This window comes from Rhinolophus sinicus, chromosome 1 (assembly GCF_057876585.1).
Source record: "Rhinolophus sinicus isolate RSI-liver-muscle chromosome 1, RSI-T2T, whole genome shotgun sequence".
NCBI lineage: Eukaryota > Metazoa > Chordata > Mammalia > Chiroptera > Rhinolophidae > Rhinolophus > Rhinolophus sinicus.
In genome coordinates, this window is record NC_142501.1 from 173,010,315 (window position 1) to 173,024,517 (window position 14,203).

The 14,203-nt window shown below is 32.8% G+C and overlaps 1 protein-coding gene and 1 pseudogene across 3 annotated transcripts in view; both read left to right on the plus strand.

Annotated features, from left to right (window-relative positions):
- GRID2 (glutamate ionotropic receptor delta type subunit 2) overlaps nt 1-14,203 on the plus strand; it is a 1,331,224-nt gene that overhangs the window by 127,104 nt on the left and 1,189,917 nt on the right. The window lies entirely within an intron of this gene.
- LOC109452284 (fatty acid-binding protein 5 pseudogene) lies at nt 6,914-7,318 on the plus strand (annotated as a pseudogene).

The window sequence follows — 14,203 nt, forward strand, 5'->3', positions numbered from 1 at the left end:
ATGCATGAATAAATGCATGAATTTTTACAAAGAATTCATACTGAAGGAAATAGTCTAGTTTAACTTATAAGTACCTCTTTATAATTGAGAAAAATGCTCGTATTATGATCATGTGGATCTTATACTTTTTAAAAAGAAATTTTCTGTTAAGAAGTAAGAGGCTTTAAAATTCAAAATGTGTGAAAATATTGGTGTACTAATATTTCACAATATTGACCTGTTACTAATACTTTACCACTGAATGATTTGAAAAAAAAAAAAAAAAAAAAAAGATGCAATAATATGTTTCCAGGAATTCTTAAAATAATATTAACAACTCTTTGAATGGTCTGTAATGGAAATGTCTTTATATTTATGATATATGATTATTCATATTTCCATTTCTGCTTAAACCCAACCATTTTACTAACACAATCGGTATTTAGAATCAGACATCAAAACAAACTTTACTTGTTCTTCCTCTTTTCTGCATATTGCACCTACATGTCAACCTGTGGAAATTGAGGCTCCATTAAATTGAATAACTTGTGTTTAAGACAAACTGCCACCTTTAGAATAGTACATAAGAAAACAAAATTGCTTAGATATTTTATTGCTTATTGAAATGCGTTATAGCTCAATATTGATTTCAGTGCCTTGGATTCTTTCTTTAGACTCTTCTTACTCTTATCAGAATCTCTGGAACCAAGTTAACATACTTTTTTTGAAATTCATTTTCCTGACTTGAACTGAGCAATGACATTTAATGACTGCCTGGGTTATTTACAGGCCATTCACAACTTTTTCTCTTTGGTATTGTAATTATTTTATATGTACATATGTCAGAAATAACACAAAAAATTCACGCTGATAAATTGCATGAATATGTCATCAGTTTTGATTTTTCTAATTTTATAATTAGGATACAGTTTATATAAATTGCCAAAACCAAATCAACTAATAGGCTTGTGTGTTTCTACAGTCTAAAGCCTAGGCCAACTGTTTCACAAAGTTGTGATTTAACCTCACTCAGAAAGAAAAAGCAGAGGGGCAGGGGCAGAAGTAGTAGTACGATGTACATGTCATTAAAAAAAAAAAAGAAAGAAAGTACCAGGAAGCCTGGATCCTAAATCCACATGCAGTGATTAATTATCACCTTATCGCATGCATTTTTTGGTTCTCCCATATCCCTGGCCATCTTAATATGATTCTCATTTTATTGTCATTTTCTTTGTTTTTGTTTCATAGTATGTATTAATAGGCCATCAAAAATCAATTTTGCCCCTGTACTGGTAGGGCTCTAGTGTAACATAATTTTCATAAGTAAAATAATCTTATATTTGTACAGCAGTTTACATTTTCTATATGTTTTTTTCCTCCATACCTGTAGTTTGGCCATAGGCACTTGTTCATGCTGATTATCTCAGCTCTTCACTGGCTACCATTCCATCCATTTAACCAGTGTCTTTCTCTTCACTGAAAAATTCCAGTGGTGCTTTTTAATATTTAAATGTTTCCAAATTTTCTTCTTTGCTCTGATACAACCCACATGAAGATGATCTTTAGATACAGAAAGCCTTGATTTTTTAACAGTGTCTCCCCTGCAGTTATTTATATAGCATGTCATTACACCAAATACATTAAATTACACCAAATGTATTAGAATTGTTTTCTGTCTTACTGGCAATACTTTGTGACAGTTGCCATGTTATTATTAATATTATATATAAATATTAATATGTAATAATATTAATATTATGAAAGTTAATAAAAATATTTTATTTTGAAACATCTTTACAAAAGTCTACTGCCACAGAATAAGTGCTGAATGTCATAATATATCTTAAAAGGTTAGCATAGTTGGTTTATTTACATAATTGATGCACTTTTATATCACTTTTGCCATTTAAATAAATATGTATTCTCTCAAAAAATTGAAGATGACTAATTTTTCAGAGAAATCAGTAAGAAATTATTAGAAAAAATAATAACCAGAATCCAGCTTGACTTAACTAAATGTAAGCTACATCAGATAAGCCTTATTCGTTTGTTTGTTTGTTTGTTTATGATAGGATGTGGTTATTAGACAACTGTAGCCAACATCATGTATCTGGACTTTAGCAAGACAAGATTACTCATCATCTAGTAAAAATATTTACTATTTATGTAAAGCTTATTATGTGCTTGACACTCTTCTAACTATTTGATATTTCTTAACTCATTTGATAATGTCAACAGCTCTATGAAATAGGTATTATTATCGTATAGAGTAAACTCAGCCTAGAAATAAGCAGAGGGATAATTTGAATCCCAGGCTGTCTGATCCTAGAATCCAGTTTTTAACTGCAGTGTTATATGCTAGGATATCATGGAAATGTGGGCCTTTACCCTTCAAGTACCATATTAGCATATAAAAGTGAAAGAAGACTCCTTTTGTTTAAAGCTTCAGCTCTCTTGCCTGAACTTTATCTTATTGGTTTGAAATCTTCACCACCCAAAAAGATATTGAGGGAGCCTATATGAAACTCGCAAGTTAAAGCAAAAAGAGATTAAAAAAAAATGACAAGATAAGTGACAGATTTGGGATACAAAAGGAGCATGGGCTAAATCCTACAATAAATGTAGCAGGGATTAAGTTGCTATGCTTGAATTCAGTAAACAATGAAACAATGACAGCATAAGGGGTAGTAGACTTAGAAACAAGCCATGTGAAAAGTCAGAGATTTGAATAGAGTATTGCCTAATTGTAGAGTGATAACCTAAAGAGTAAACTCATTCCCAGGTAGGCTGCATTAATACACATCTTGATTTTTTGAGTAGTCCTACTATAGTTAGGATATAATTCTGAATTCCTTTCCCAATTAATATTTTCAGCTCTGGTAATGCTTTAATGCCACTGGTATATCTTTTTATTTTTTTCTAATATATTTTGTTATTAAAATTTAGTTACAACTCTCAAATTTAAGTTGTATATTTTCCCCTCTCCCCAGTGTACCCTTAAACTGAGACAAAAATAATATGGAGTGGAGAGGATGTGAGTCATGGGCTGACTCTGAGATAAATGTCCCCTTCTTTCTTTTTAAGGATAAGTGTGTTAGGTCAGAAAAGAGAGCAGAAAGTTCTAGGTGTGTCATTATTCACCTGTTGCTACTATTGCTTTTTCTTTGCTTCACTAACATTTGTGTAGCTCTCTAAGGAGTCTTATATGTGAAATATTTGGTCGACCCCACTGTAGAGTTCTCTGACATGGGAGATCTAATCTGAATCCAAGCTAACCTTCATTAGAGTAGGCTCTTAACTCTAACCCATGGCCCCTTGTTTTGGGGTTCTCCACTATATAGAGTTACTGTTTAGTAACTCTAGCCCAGGTACATTGTATGTACTCACTTGACTTAATGGGAAACTTACCTGTAACAACTGTAAGTCTTCAGGCTTCTCCACTCTAACACCTTGCGTAGGTTTGTGGACCACGTGGGTGAAATGCAGAGAATAGAAATCTCTGCATGTGTGATTACAGCAGAGGTTCTCAAATTTTGCTTGGTAGCCTTTAAATGAATGTAGATTCCTAGATTTGTTCCTGTACCATCCCTTTATGGATTCTATTCAGCAGATCTGATGTAAAATCTAAGAATGTTTTATTATTTGCTTATTTTTTTAAAGCACCTGTTAGTCAGTAGGGGTGTGAAACTAAATTTGATTGGCATAGTTAGAATACTAAGATTCTGTATATATTTACTTCCCTTAAATGAAACATTTTTATAGTTGTGATATCATATTTAATATTTAAAAGCAACCATAGATAAAAAGTTCAGATAGTAATGTGCATGTGCAAAAAATAACTTTACCTAAAATATATTACAGTTCATATTTATGTGATAATATGTTGCCTCAAGAACTCAAAAAAAGATTTACTTTGTTGATGTGGTTTCCTTCTGATAGTGAAAGGAAACCAGTGCAGCAGAGTTAAGGGTTAAGACCCCTTAGAGGAATAAAAAGAAAAGAAAATTAACTTCAGAAATATTTGTGATAATACCTCTGCAGGCAAAATGTTGGCAGACCAGGTAAGGGCAGATTGTGTGCGTCTATGTAAGTGAAAATCAGCTGAAGGGTATCAAATACTCTTCTGAGTCACACTAGATTCCCTTTATATTTATTTCCCAAACCAAGTAGTAGTTGCTATTTCCACAGGCCCACATAGTCCTATTATTTTCCCATCTTTGCTTTATAAATAGCTGGCTCTCACAGCACTTACTTCTTGTTGAAAAATAATCAAGTAATAGTGCTCTTCTCACATTTGGGGCCTCATGACCAAGTAAATTTATATGGAATGACCAATCCACAGATGTATTTGGATGAGTCTCTTCTGAGGAACAGCGATATTGATTTTCATTTTTAGTAAAATAATTTGTTTTAAAGGTTTGCTGTATTATATCCCTACCAGAGTATACACTGACCAGTTAGAAAAAAATTGGTATATTAATAATTAATACAGTATGAAGACCAACATCTTAAAAACAGGAATATGAGATAAATTTAAAAATGATAAATTTCTAAAATAAATACAGTTATTAAAATGGTAGTAAAAATGTCATGTGATTGAGTGAAAACCAGTATAAACACACTAAATATTTTATTGAAACCTTTATATTGACACCAAGAAACATTTTTTAAATTCAAAATAGTAAATCAAAATCACTTTCAATCTCATTATTCAAGCTCAACCACTGCCAAGATTCTGCAGCCTTAGCTTCCATTTCTGTATTATATGATAGTTATTTGTAAAGATTATGGAAGTCATAATGCTCACGTAATATGTAATCACTCTCCACCACTTGACATTTTATTATAAACATTTTCCACATTATTACCTATTACTCATAATTATAATTTATTGTACAGTTTTTCATTAGGTCACATGATTTAGTTATCTGTTTTTTCCCCCCACAATTATATATAATATATGCTTTCTCTCAGGTTTTACTATTATATATAGGACTGTTTTGGAGATCTGTGTGCCTAGGGTAGTATCATATTTTGGAATATTTCCTTAGGATAGATTACCGGAAGTGGGATTATGAGGTTGAAGAAGGTAGGCAAATTTTTTGTTTGTTTGTTTCAAAATTGCTTTACATGATTTATAGTGCTGCCAGAAAGGTAAACCCCCAATTCACAAACTTGTTAATATTTGATACTCCTTCTTTAATGTTGTAAAATGATATTTCATTGTTTTTGAAATTTGTATAAAATACAAATCTGAATATTGGATTATTGGAGATTAATTCAGTTGAAAAATCTTTCCATATGTGGAAAATATGTCTGTTTTTCTCTTGCACAAAATTTCTTTGAATGTGTTTTTCCTTTTTACGATAGGGACATTAATATTTTTCTGATCGTTTGTATAGGCTTTTCATAAGATAATAACCTGTTATCTGTCATTACTGCAAAAAATATTATTCCTGCTCTTACTTTTACCAATGTATTATTATACTCAAGATTTTACTTGTAATATGATCTAATCTATCTTTTCTTTCTGGTATTTAAAACTTAGGCCACATTTATTTATATCTTAGAACAGTCAGAAATTTATAGATGTTTCATTAACTCTTTCTTACTATTACATTTAATTTTATAAGTCACAACTTCAGAATGCCAAAGGTTAGTGGGAGTAATTTAGTCAGTGAGAAAAGCCTCTTCCTTGTGGGAAAGCACCTTTATCAAAAAGCTCTTGGATCAAAGCTGGCTTTGAGTCTCAGAAAAGCAATTAGATTAAAAGAAAATTAGGTTCTTGGCTCACAGTAAGAGCATGTAAAACATAACTCATCTTGATTCAGAGTTTTTAATCTTCCATCATTGGGTATCAAATATGTCACATAGGAAAAATATTTTCAGCTTTGTTCTCATCATTGCTTAGTTTGGTCACTGTTCTTTAGAAGTAAAATTTAAGTTCATGTTTGAAGATAAAGCCGTTTTAGAGTCATTAAAAAACAAAAACACACAACAGACTTCATCAATGATAATGTCATATTCTAATAACGTTGTATACTTTGATCTTCTGCCTTGCCTGTCTTGGTGCCTGACATGTAATAAGCACTGAATCTGTAATCATAGAATGAATGGATGGATTTCCTGCAATAGAATGTGAGAAGTCATTAAGCATGTGCTCATGATACCTTTGGGACTGCCAAAAGGCTTGCTTAGGAGTTGAAAAAGAAATAGAAAATGATGCAAACACGAAAGAACAGGCGAATACAACTCAATGAGCAGTGAAAATCAATGAAGGCAAAACTGGTCCATTTTCACCTCAGTCATTTTCAGGGACAGACCAGCTTTACTTCATTGATTTTCAGTACTCATTGAGTTGTGTTTTCTTGTGCTTTGGTTGTGCTCTATTCTCGATCTTTTCAGCTTCACTTTTATGTTTTATTTTACACTGTGGTTGTTCAGAGGTAGGCTTTGATGGCAGAGTTTTAGCCCAGTAAGACCAGTTTTTGCTTACTTGATTTTTCTGCTCTAAATCATATCATTACTTTTTAATACCATCTTACTGGTATTTTTCTGAAGACTTTCCTATAAATATTTTTTCTTTGATCTGTCAATCAGGTTTATTGTGTGAAAAAATGTTTCTCTATAATTGAAAGGGAGAAAATTCAATGATATATATTAAGACTTAAATTTATTAGTGTGATCTTTCCAATGAGATACTAGATTGTTTAATCCACACATAAATATCTAACCACCATATATCTGGCACTCATATAGGCAATGTACTTTTGTAATTGCCAGGTACCATAATTCATATAGGTTTGGTTCAAGGCATTCTGATGTTATAAGATCTGGGGCAACTGACTGACCTTGGAGCCGACAAAGAAAGAATGGTGGAAGCTCTCCATGCCGCACTCTGCTCCTCTCACCCCGCACACCGCCCGCGCCCACCATGGCCTCCATTCAGCAGCTGGTAGGAAGATGGTGCTTAGTGGAGAGCAGAGGCTTTGATGAGTACATAAAGGAATTAGGAGTAGGGATTGCTCTGCAAAAAATCGGTGCCGTGGCCAAACCAGACTGTGTCATCACCTCTGACGGCAAACACCTCACCGTAAAAACTGAGAGCACGTTGAAAACAATGCAGTTTTCATTTAACCTGGGAGAGAAGTTTGAAGACACTACAGCTGATGCCAGAAAAACTAGACTGTGCAATTTTGTCAATGGTGCCCTGGTGCAACATCAGGGACAGGATGGCAAGGAAAACACAATAACAAGAAAAGTGGAAAATGGGAAACTAGTGGTGGAATGCATCATGAACAATGTCAACTGTACTCCGGTCTATGAAAAAGTAGAGTAAAAATTCCTTTATCCTTCTGGACAGGCATTAGCTGTGCCAGTAAACAGGCTCAGTTCAATGAGCAAATCTCTCCATGCTTTTTTTTAATCGCTGTATTCAGTTATCTTTATCACAAACATTTTACATGCAACTATTTCCGAATGTTGGTTTAATTAAGATCGTCCCTTTGGTTAGTGAATAAATGTGTTTTTGCTATTGGAACAAAAAAAAAGAAAACAAAGACTGGATGATGGTCCAGATCGCACTCACAAATAGGGGGAGGACAAGTGTTTGAGTCATACTGATGAATTCTGGGTGGCCCATGAAAGGAGGGTCTTCTGAGTATTAATGATATTCATTATATCATCAAAATTTGTTTAGACTCACTTTGAATTTAGGAGGTTTGGTGGCAGGGAAAAGCTGAGGCCAATATTTGAATGATCAACTTGAGTGACATAAATTACTTGACCATAGGCAGTTACAGATTTTTAAATTATATAAATCATTTACAACATGTAGAAACACACATGCAATAGATTTGCAATAAGGTGCAGTCACTTCCCAATTTTTTTATAAGTGTACTCAGGGTAGAAACAATAAATTAAAATGAAGAATTTGATAAAGCATAATAGAATTAGAGGCAAATCCCGTGAGTGTTTGAAGAGAGGAAATTCATTTCATCAAAAACATGAATGAACACTTCATACAGGATTTCAACTTTGAGCTCAGGCTTAAATGCTGATTCTTACTGGCAATATGCAACATTCCAGGCTGAGAAGAGACTGAGAGTTAATTCATGGAAATTAGGGTATAGAAGAAAATATTCACTGAATAATCATATTTGGCATGAATGTAATAATAGCCTAAATATTTATTTTAAAGTGAACCTCAAAAATTAGACTTTTTAGGGCTAAAAGATGAGTTGTAGGTTTTTGGGCGGCATGATAACCGGAGATGAAACACTGAGGCAAAGCCAGGATTAGGCTGTCTCGTATTCTGCTTTCTCAGTTGTAAAACATGTTGTTCTATAAATGTGAGACTTCTGCTAGTCATGATTGAATTTCTCCATATTCATCCATTCATTCATTCATCATTCAATTCATTATCCAATTCATTATCCATTCATAACTGTAATGTCTTAAGAACACAGAAGTACAAAGGATAGGTGTAGTCTCTTGCAATTTATGATAGTAGAGAGCTACTTTTATATTCCTAAATACCAAACATAAATACCCTAAATGTAAAAGTTTTAATAGAAATAATAATCATTATTCCACATTTGTTTTATATACCATGTTTCCCTGAAAATAAGATCTAGCCGGACCATCAGCTCTAATGTGTCTTTTGGAGAAAAAATTAATATAAGGCCCGGTCTTATTGTACTATACTAAGACCAGGTCTTATATAATAAGACTGGGTATTATACATAATATAATATAATATAATATAACATAACATAACATAACATAACATAACATAACATAACATAACATAATATAATATAACAGAATACTGGGTCTTATATTAATTTTTGCTCCAAAAGACACATTAGAGCTGATGGTCTGGCTAGGTCTTATTTTTGGGGAAACATGGTAGCATACCTGGAAATGCTCTGTATTATCAGTATTAACATTGCCTTACTATCATGCTTTGATAAGCAAATTTACCAAGAGTAAATTTACTTTTGTTTCTCCAGGGTTTTAATCCAATCTTTAATGAAGTGTTCTGTGTGATTCTAAGCATAAAGATGAGACTAATAGACATAACCAGAATGTGTGAGAAAAACATATATATGGAAGTACTTAATCATTTTTTGTGAGTTGCCACCTACTCAATCCTGAGTAGATTGCAAAACTACACCCCCCCCCAAAGCTATCTGTTTATCTATCTTTATATTTATTTACATATGCATATGTAGTATATGTGTAGGCATATATGCATTAGATCTTACCCTCTGAGAAGCAAATGGCATGTCAGAATTAGTTTCCTAGAAATTTATTGTGGAAATGCCTGTGAGTAAAGAAAGGAAATAATCCGAAGGAGGCAGAGAGAACTATCAGACAGTGATGCAGGATTGATCCCCGAGAAGGAAGAAGGGAAGGAAGGAGAAAAGGAAGGACGGTTGGATTAGAAGAATCTAGGATGCATCAGTTCTTAGAAAATTTTGGACAGGCCAATGAACAGGGAGTCCCTGTACCAAAGTTGCTTGTCAGAGGAGTCCTGCATCCTTCAGGAATGGGCATGCCTTAGTAATCTGCCCTGCTTAGTCATTAGCTGAGAAAAACTCATGGTTAGCATCTCAGCAAAAGTACAGTGGTGAATTCTCGAACCAGCAGTTGGGGCTCTGGTTCAATTATAGTCCCCACAACAGGAAATTTGAGAGGTCCATTTTCATGGACTCCACATAATATACATACACATGGTATATACATATATGTGTGTATAAATATTAAAAACATGCATTTATAGCCCCCAAATGAATTATTAATAAATATTTTTAAATATCTTCGTTGTTAATTACTATCATAGATATCATATTACAATACCTTTTTATTAAGGTATTAATAGATGTGTAAAATGTCTGTGTACATAGTACTTCCCATTATATTGGAGGATATAAACACACAGTAACTTTGCCTATTGGACTCATTGTTGGAGACGATTGCCTAGGCTTTGTGAATGACTTTTAACATTCTGAAAATAAATGTTACAGCTTATCTTTTAATTTTCTTCTCAAATTTTAATTCATCTTCTTTTACAAATAGAAAATATTTAAGCTATGTATGGGGTCCTTTTTTTTGTAATCCATAACATTGGAAAGCTAAATTATACCACCTTTCCAAAAATTAAGACCACTGACTGTTTCTTGCTTAATGAAATAAAAATAATGATTATGTCCCAAAGACAGTTTTACAAAACTGAATATAATTGCAAATATATTTGCACTACACCACAGGATGAACACTTTGACCACAGCCAAAACATAATTTGATTTCTCAGAAATGCCTCCTAGTGTTTCAGCAAACAGTACTATATCATATACACAGACATATAGCGTGACCTTTTTCTGAGAAATATAAATGATAACAAATTCCATATTGTCTACTTTAATAGTATTAATGATACTTGAATGACTTAGACAGTCATAAAGTATTTTTTCATGCATTAAAACAATGACAAAATAATTATATTTATACATTTTTCTATTACTTGGCACAGAGAGGGATGTAAAGAAGAGAATTTAGGCAGGTGGAAGTGAACATTAGCTATGGTGGTAGGTAACCTTAGCCAGTGATTAACTTATATAACTTTCTTCAAACTTTAAAAACCTAAATATTGATTCTCCAAAGAAATACAATTTTATTAATAAAGTGAAGCAAAAGCTAAAAATCTGTTTTTTTTTTATGTCTGAAAAATGTTATGTGAATCCTAAATATTTTCAGTTGTGGAACATTCACATCAAATCTGCACCTCTACAAAATTTCTTGATCACTTTTCAATTATTAATACTTTTTGTGTGCTTGCTTTGGCAGCACATATACTAAAATACTTTTTGTGTTACTCACAAAAACAGAATTATAGTACTAAAATAAATCTTTCTAAAATATTGACTTTTAAGTGTCATTTAGTATATTTTTTTGCCTAAATGGTTGCGATTCTACTGTGCTTCTAGCCGTCCATCTTTTACAACTTCATGATTACGAAATGAAAATTATTTCTCCTTTTTTTATGGTACTACTTAAGTATCTACTAATTAAAACATTTTTTTAAATTTCTTGACCTTCATTTTATTAAAATATATTTTTGACTGCATAATTCATATATATTTACTATTAAAAATGACACAAGCAGTATCATAATATACATACTTTCAGCTTCTCTAAGACTTTCCGTAGAAACATATTGATATCTTCTGCACTCTACCTAGAATTAAAACAATTTTAATGGACTTTATTTCTCAATTATACTCAGCACAACAGCTAAAGAACACCTGAAAGAACTCATGTCTTTGAAAGGTACTGGAATTTACATGAAAGGAAAAAATAAATACTTCAAGTATTTTTAAATAATTTGGAGTAATATTTTAATGAATTTACTCAACAGGGATTCATTGAATTTTACAGGGAAAACGTCTTACCTACTAAGGAGAACAACAGAGACTTTTTCCTGCTCTTATGTGAAACTTGTATTCCAGTATTTGTATATTCATCAAATAACTTCTTTTCTAATACTCTTATGTTCCTGAAACAGTCTGCCACGGAATTATTTGATTGCAACTTGGAAAAATGTAGGAGGCAAAAGTACAGGATGTCAGGAGAGCATATAATCCAAGAACTAGACCTACTGTGGGCCTGTGGAGGTGACCCGAGAGTGAGTGGTCTTGGAGCAGAAATCTGGAGAATGAGGAGACAACCACAGGCAAATGGCAGGAAGGGTGTTCCAGGTAGAGGGAGTAGAAGAATTGCAGAACACCCTGAAACGTGGAGGAGCTTGAGGAAATGAAGGAAACCATTGTGAGCAGCGCTCTGAAAGTAAGCGCTGATGAGGTGGAGAGAGGAGCAGGGTTCTCTATCTGTGTCCTAGTATAGCTAATTAAGAGTAAGCTTAGGTGACTTTTGTTATATTTTGGGGATTTAATAAACTTTAGGTCACTGTTTGATAGTAGAATGTAACAGTAAATCATATGATCTGATAATTGCCTATGATATTCTTGATTGAATCACCAAGATTTTTCTCCTTGATGAAAGGCCCATTGCTGCCACCTCGTGTATTTAAAAATAAATTCTTAATGAGTAGTTTTGTAAAGATTGTATTTTTTTGTATAGGTCGCTTATGTTATTTGGAAATGAGTTACATCAGTTGGTGGATGATACATCAGAAACTTAGAACTTTTTCCCATTTTCCAAGTTCCTAAATTATATGGCGAATGAAAAGTTTTCTTTCCAACGCGCTAACGGTGTTTCTCAATGGAAGCAATAAAATGAACTTTTTGGCAGCTCTCCCAGAAAAAAAACAAAAAACATCCTTCTAGCATTTTTGAAAATGAGTAGGGAAAAATTATAAATAATCTAAAATAAACTCACATTAGAGGCTTATATGAAATATTTTAGAGTGTGTATTGGGAACCATGTTTTCTTCCATATACCTTTAGGATTTTGTGGTGCTGTAAGAATGGGAAAATGCATTCCCATGAGAAATTTGGCATTAACATCCAATGCTACACTGAAAAATTGTGAAAGGTCTCATGTATTTGTTTGAAATCTATTTTGAAAGTAAGACCTAATACATGAGAGAATACCAGAGTTTGATGATTAGGGGTTGTTCTCGTCTTGCCACTAAATTCAAGTCTACAATACTGTTGTCCGCTGAATACATAAGTCACCCTACCTTAATGAAAAATAAAAGGTATGTGTGAGCTATGGCTCCAAAGCAAAATATCTAAACTGTATGTCACTTCTGGAACCTAGGCTATGCCATGTACTTACAATTATACCTTATGTGTGGAATAACAAATGATATGTAAATTGCTGCAATATATAAAGCACTGTATGTTACTAAGAATACAAGTTACGTTTCTCACTACCTCTGCCTTAGCTTGTTATGATAACCACCTAACTGGTCATCCATTTTCCTGTCTATCCTCCCTGTTATATATAAATTAGGCACACATACATTATTCTTTTTTTAAATCACAGGTATGTTAGGCAAGATTTGTGCCTAAACTCTTTCAGTAATTCAGTCATGTTTCATATTTTAGGTATTAATATATTCTCCTGTCTTCAACCTGTCTTTCTAGACTTATTTTCCACACTCCCTACAAATAGCATGAATCTCCTACTATAATCTACATATTCTCTGTTTTCTTATGTGCAAGTTTTTGATCACATTAATCTTCCTGCTTGTTGTATTTGTCCCTCTGTTTATTTTCCTCTACCACCTCAATATCTAAATATTCTGTAAAGCCAAGTTCAAATGACTTTGCCTCTATGAGTACTTACCTTATCCTTATGGAAATAGCTGCCTTCTCCTCATCAAAGAATTATCTATGATACATTAACTATGCTTCTTTTATAGCACTTATTTCATTTTCCATTGCATTATTTACATCTATCTGCTAGATTATAAGGAACTTGAAGGGAGGGATTATATCTGAGTCATTTAGCTCAGTGTCTTGTACAGTAAATATACATAGAATGAATGATTAAATATATAAAGTGAAAAATGTATTACTTTCATATGCATCAAAAATGCAGGCTTCATCTACATATACACATCAGGTTGAGTATTTAGCTGACTGAAAGGAATGTCTCAATATGGAGAAAAGCATAATGTAGTATTAACTTACATATTCATTTTTTTGTGTGTGTTTTTCTACAATAATTTGTTGAGATTCAGCTGTGGGCTAGGAAAATTACGTTAGTAGTTGATGAATTCAAGGTTTATATGAATCTTCAGCTGAGTTTTTCTAGGAAGGTGTCATTTGCTTTCAAGAGACAAGGTATAAGAATGTAACAAGCAGAGAACAAAAGAAGGCATATTCTAAATTTAATTGTGATGAGCCTGTAGTAGTCTGTATGTAGGAGTTTGTATTGATCTCTTGCTCCCTCCCCCTTCAAGAAACTTCTCTACTACAAATTTATTTTGAAATGAAAAAATAATAGTTTCTGACATTGTAATATTGTTTTTTTGCAAATATTTCAGTACCCAGCATAAATGAGGCTATTTCGCAGTATGAGGTGATGACATAAAGAGAAGTGATGAAATCAGTCATGAAATGTGCAGTTAGAATAGCCTCAAGGATTTTTCTTTCAGCACAATTGGTATATTTGAGCTATATCAAAAAATGCTAACTAAAAAATGGCCTTATCTTTTCTTCTTAGCATGAGAGTGAAGCATTTTTACCTT